The 6,812-nt window shown below is 29.8% G+C and overlaps 1 protein-coding gene across 1 annotated transcript in view; it reads left to right on the top strand.

Annotated features, from left to right (window-relative positions):
- The first annotated feature begins 2,897 nt into the window (after positions 1 to 2,897).
- LOC143204876 (zinc finger and BTB domain-containing protein 8A) overlaps positions 2,898 to 6,812 on the top strand; it is a 42,132-nt gene continuing 38,217 nt past the window's right edge. The window contains exon 1 of the mRNA XM_076417779.1: positions 2,898 to 3,166. The gene's annotated coding sequence lies outside the window, so the exon portion shown is untranslated. The remainder of the gene's footprint in view (positions 3,167 to 6,812) is intronic.

The raw sequence follows: 6,812 nt of genomic DNA, 5'->3' as shown, positions 1-6,812 counted from the left end.
GGACGGTTTCTAGAAAAAATCGCTCAATAACGGGCCCCAACATTGGCGTACCCAACAGAAAAAAAAAGATTTTCGGCAATTCCGATAATCTACCTAACAAAGTAAAATGCATTAAATATATTTTTGGAGTACACAATTTAAAATATAAAAAATAGTTAGATTCATTATTATCTGAATTTATTTGCCATGTATTATTAGCATAGTATACAAACATACATAAAAAATCAAAATCAAAATACTAAATAAATAATGAACAAAGATGAATGGTAATTTCAGTAATGGATACTTAATGTTTATTTACTCTACTTAATAGACTTAATAGTCTTCGTTCACATGCGTTGATAAGAAAATGTTTATATTAAAGATATTAATTATCAAATTAAATACATTAATATAAATATATTATTATTTGACGCCAAAGTTATTATGATTAAATATAATTTGTTAATGATTATAAATATAACATAACGTAATGTGTACAAGACAATTACAATTTGAATGCATAAAGAAAATCCATAATTTTATATTTTTTACATAATAACTATTATTCAACATTGTAATCACTGTCGAAAGGGGATTTTTTTATAAAGGTTCTAGTAATATTTGCTATTATTATTTGTTATATTTTTGAATCTTCTTTTTATGCGTTAGAGTTAGCTTAAGAGTAAGTTAAGTTAGCCTAGAGTGGCTTAACATGGTTCAAAGTCTTACCCAACATGGTTACTGAAGTGATTAAGACGGGTGTTGACGGTAGGAGACTTACAGTATTGCCTATAGACAATCATAATTATAAAGTACCTCCATACAGACCAGAGGGAACTGAGCAAATTGATTGGCAATATGATTGGCTAAATGAGCGCGTGCTCACTTAAATTATATGAATAAAATTTCAATTTAGTTTGGTTATGTACGACATTTTGCTTGTTTACAAGCTATTCTTCAAGCTATATATATTTTCTCTTGTAATTTTATTTTTCATCTAGTGGTACTTCTCATAGTTCAAACGTGTGAAATATTGTGTGCAATAGTATCATTATCTATTTCTTACAAATTCTCATATCTAATGTAGACGCTTATTATATAATATAATTAAATTTAACATATTCCCTGCTAGTGTTAACTAGGTAAGTTTTAGATTTCTCTCCCATTATGTGAGTTTTTAAAATTACTTTGTCTTGGTAATTTTGTTGATATTGTCACTATATATTCTAGAATATAATAAATTTTATTCATAGTTTAATTTTAATTACGTTTTCGAATTAAATTTGGTACAATAATATACAGTATATTACCAGATATTTACTGGGATTAATATCTATTAATTAATATTTTTTCTTAATTTAATTAAACTTTGGCAGTCATAGATACGAAATTAAAAAGAATGTGAAAACAAATCCATAGAATTAGCTAATAAAAACATAATCAAATGAAGATTGCGATAATGCGTATGCGTAGTAGCGCGTTAATAAATAAATTAGAAACAAAAAGTAAATAATAATCGAAAAAAAAAGTCTCATTCCAGGCTTCTAATTTTCAGAGAGAATCTAAGCAGTCTATTACAATAAAGTAATAAAAGAGTTGTTCTTTCCAATTAATAGATTAATATTAAAGCCAGGAATAAAAATTATATATATATAAAGCCAATTTTTGATTATCTCAATTATTAAAATAGTTTATTTGGTCTTCAATATAAACTAAAGATACTTTCAAACTATATAATAACACTTATGTATACCACATAATTTATAATAATGTAGTATCAAAGGTTGCATTACATGTTAAACAATATTACATTAACCTTAATGCACTGCCAAAAAAGATCTAAAAACTATGTTTAATATGATTTTTACATTACCGAAGACAGTAATATTTAAACATTTACATTCCTTTGTTAACAATTTGTAATACCAGGATAACCCCATGATGTACGCCTATGGATGCCCATCCGAACTGTACATTGGTTGAATTTCGCATCACGTGATTATCACACGACAGTTCGATCTATGAAATGTTGAATATTGTCATTTCCCTCATTTTTTTATAAGAAAATGTTTGAAATAAACAAATTTTAGTATCCCTTTACTGTCAAATAGTAACCATATAACATAATTTTACTAATTCTATGACTTGTAAATAAAAATAAAGTCCTTAGGTCACCGTGACTCCTTCGTCTATGCGATTGCGGGGTAATCTTTGAATTTTACTGTAATAAAGGGAAATTAAAATCGTAATGCTATTGGTTTTTATTTATAGCCCTGAACTATCTCAAGGTCACCCGAACGAAGTAATTTTATTTAGCTATTAGGATATATAGAGACATTTTTTGATAATTAAATTAAAAAAAGTATATAAATATCAACGTCGCACTTTTTAAAACTATTTTAATAAAAATTTAAAAATAAAATCTCCACTAAGCGTTGGTGTAACGAGAATGTATATAATTGAAGTATATATTGGAATACTATGAAATAAATGTTTAATTTAACAATCATGGCCTAAAAGGCATAAAAAATTAAAAAAGTGATAAGGCATTTAATTAAAATAAACATTATATTTTTGTTAATCCTTTATTAAATATTTTGAATATATATTAAATCTATATAACATATTTTTCCACCTGGAGTAACTATATGTACCTTTTTTTAATGAATAAACTGTTGCATATGTTTATATAAAATGGATATAATATAGTTTTAACATCTAAAAGATACTGTCCCTAAGCTAATTTATTTTTTTTAATTGAATATGTTTCCGATAAGTCAGATAAAGTCAAACAATAGAAAAAAAGTAAAGTGGTCATTACCCCCATGTATAGGCGACCAGTGAAGTTGTATCTGACAATTACTTTTGTTACCGAATTCAGCAATGACTCAGGTCTACATAACAAAATAAAATTTACATAAATAGACGTAAAAAGAGAAAGTCAGCAAAACAATTTTAGTGCTGGATTGTTTTATATCGTATTAAATATAACCTTGAAAATTAATTTAGACATGTTAAAGTTATATTGAACTAAATTGTAACTATTTTATAGTCGGTATCGCTTCCGAGTATACAGGGAGCTTTGGAGGCGGAGGCAATAAAATAATGTAATCAAAAGTTTTCAACCGAAATATTAAGCCGTTTAAAATAATGGAAACCGGTTTTCGTTCGATTTGATCTAAAGGTTAGTATTATTTTTAAACATTTTTTAGATTCTTATTAATTTAACATTATTGCTACTTAAAAAATTCCAATAAATTATATGAGAACAATTGGCAGAAGTCGTTAAGAATAAAATAGTTCATGACTAAACATTGTCAGCTGCTTGTAATAAATTATTTAGATTTGCATTGACACATATGTAATATTATTTTAGTTTTTATTTGCATTTAGCGTTTTAACATATTCCACCATGTAATAACATGATAATACTTCCTAATAGACCTATACGATTTATTAAAATAAAATCGCAAAACATGTCGTTGCAAATATAAATAGCTAGTCACTATTTTTTCCCAAATTTCTGGCAACATTTAAATTCCGTTTTTAAAACGACACGTCTTTTGGCGTCTTCGAGTTTCTTCAAACATCATGGTGCTATTATTATATATTGGGAACAGGTGAAATCAAATGAAGGAAGATCTGCAGAATACTGCAAATGGTTTAGAAATATTCCTATTTAAACGTTTTCAAGTAGATATTCACAGAATTTTTGCAACAGGTGGTCGAACTTTATCAGGTCTTGCCTTGTGTATAGTACGTTTCTGTCTTCTTGCGAAAACAAATTATACTTTATAAAGGGTGTTTTATAGATTTGGGGATTGTTGAAGTAGATACAATTTTCATCTCCAGTGACAGTATGTCACAGAAACTTTTTTTTTTCCGACAATCAATAAAACGGCGATGTTTAAATGATGTTTCATCAATTACTAAGCTGTTAATGGGGCTTTTGGGGAGTTTTAGCTGGGTTTTCGTACAATAAGTTTTGCAATTCAATCATTACGTTCGAACTTTTTGGATTTCCGATCCGTTCCTTATTATTGATTTCAAAATCACCACTTTTAAATGGTCGAGGAACGGTACATGACGGAGCAACATCACCAGAAAAATCCAAAAATATCTGGTGGGCTCCAGCAGTAGATTTCTACAAATCACTTAACAAGAGTAATGGTTGTCGAAAACAAGATAATTCTGGAGAATCATGGTATGAGCATAAATATATAAATTTTAACAACGTTGCCAGTTCTTGCAAATTATACGTGCAAAAGAGACAAAACAACAAGCAATTAATTATCAATATATAAACATTACAATAACAAAACGAAGTTATAGTTCTTGTAAATTATTCGTATACTTGAAGAGTATAATATATTTTCCCGAATTCACAAGTTAACCTAAAATATCATTTGAAACTAGAATTCAAATTTAACTAGGTTTATTGCCTTTTGTTTAAATTTATTGATTTTATAGTTATTCAAAATTGTATTAACATAGTAAATTTTAAAAGGAAAAAGATAAAATAAAATATATAGGAAAGAAATATATCTTTTTATCAATACATAAAAACTATCAATTTATCTTTAAAATTACTCAATCGTCATCGAATCTGTATGTTACTATGCCTGCTTATATTTTAGGATAGCCTTCTGAAAGCAGAAATTGCCAAATTTCAGCTTTGCTACCAAATTTATACCTCGAGCCACCTAGCGTCAAATTAGGAAACTTAAACAATGTATTGCATGCGTCCATTTAAGATACTCTTTTAAATTCTCAATATTTTGTCATTAATTCCGTGTATACATTAATGGCTATATTCTTTTAACATTTCATATTGTCCTTCATTTATTATCATTAACATTACACCAAGCTGATTGTCTTATGTCCTATCCGTCTCAATTAAAAATCTATGGAACTATTTTATAACTGTTAATATTCTATCAAATATTCATTTTAACTCCTGAAACACAAATTGACATATTTATTACTTGCAATATTAGTGTTTCAAAGTTAGTTCTGATAAAGCGAAACATTAATTTGTTTTCTCTGCAAACATGTAAAATATAACTTTATGTAACTATATTATTCTTAATCGTTTCTAATCCCAACTTTCCATAACACTTTAATAATTCCAACAATACTGGAATAACAGAAAGTAACACAAAGCACTGCTTAAAATTATATAAATTTGATTAATAATAAAATGTAAAAAACAAACATTCGCTTAATTTTAACGAACACTATACTTTATTTTATTTCATAAACTGTTTAAAAAAAATTTCTTTCCCCAGCGAGATTCGATCCTAGTACAGATAGTACGCTATGGTCGGGGTGCTAAACTCTTAGCCCGCGCGGCTACCCACCGTGTTTGTTTATATATTTTGTGTCACTGATCTGACGGCTATTCCAGGGTGCTTGATTTGGGCGTTTTTCGTTTTATTGGAATATATTTATTTGTAGCGCATATTACAAAAATATATTAAGTCTAAAAATTATTCCTCGATATAAGTTTTAACTATGCCAAATTTCACATCTCTAGGTGTCCCCTTTCTCTTGAAAAAGGGAGGCAAAATTTTAAGCTAAGCGATTAATATATAGATATTGAGTACAACCTGTCTACCATCAAACTATCAGGTCAATTGAAAAGTCCCCGGCCCGACACATAGATGGCGCTATTAGAAATAAATCCACATATTTTTTAGTTCGCCCTAACCCTCAAAAGATGCGTGTATAAATTTGACAACTGTGGATCATTAGTTTGTGAATTATAGCATTTTGAGTGAAGCAACTTTTGTTATTGTGAAAAAAGTCGATAAAAAGGAATTTCACGTGTTGATAAAATATTGCTTTCTGAAGGGAAAAAAATACAGTTGAAGCAAAAACTTGGCTTGATGCCGAGTTTTCTGACACTGTCCCAGGAAAATCAACAATCAATGATTGGTATGCTAAGTTTAGACGTGGTTAAATGAGCACCGAAGACGGTGATCGCAGTGGACGCCCAAAAGAGGTTACCGACGAAAGCATTAAAAAACCCACAAAATGAGTTTGAATGACCGTAAATTGAAATTGAATGAAATAGCAGACACTCTAAACAAATCAACTAAATGTGTACATCATATCATTCACGAATATTTGGGTATGAGAAAGCTCTGCGCAGAGAAAGTGCCGCGCGAGCTCATTTTTGACCAAAAACAGCGACGAGTTGATGATTTGGAGGAGTGTTTGAATATGATAAATCCTAATATGAGTTTTTGCGTCGATATGTGACAATGGATGAAACATGGATAAATCATTTCACTCTGAAGTCCAATCCACAGTCATCCGAGCAGACTGCACACGATAAACCCACTCCAAAGCGTGGTAAAACGCAACAGTCGGCTGGCAAGGTTAAGGCGTCTGTATTTTGGGATGCGCATGGAATAATTTTCATTGACTACCTTGAAAAAGGAGGCACCATCAACAGCAACAATTACATAACTTTATTGGGTTGTTTGAAGGACGAAATCACCGAAAAACGTGGTGCAGAAAAAGAAAGTGCTGCTTCACCAAGACAATGCACCGTGTCACAAGTCAGTGAAAACGATGGCTAAAATCTATGAATTGGGCTTCGAATTGCATTCTCATCCACCGTATTCCCCATATCTGGCCCCCAGCGACTATTTCCTGTTCTCAGATCTCAAAAGAATGCTGGCTGGGAAGAAATTTTCGTCGAATGAAGAGGTGATCGCCGAAACTGAGGCCTATTTTGAAGCAAAAGACAAATCGTACTACAAAAATAGTATCGAAAAGTTGGAGGGTCCCTATAATCAGTGTATCACCCTTGATGGGAATTG

This window comes from Rhynchophorus ferrugineus, unplaced genomic scaffold (assembly GCF_030347505.1).
Source record: "Rhynchophorus ferrugineus isolate W39M unplaced genomic scaffold, kcgeb_rfMv2 rfM1, whole genome shotgun sequence".
NCBI classification, from domain to species: domain Eukaryota; kingdom Metazoa; phylum Arthropoda; class Insecta; order Coleoptera; family Curculionidae; genus Rhynchophorus; species Rhynchophorus ferrugineus.
This window is presented reverse-complemented; position numbering and strand designations above follow the sequence as displayed.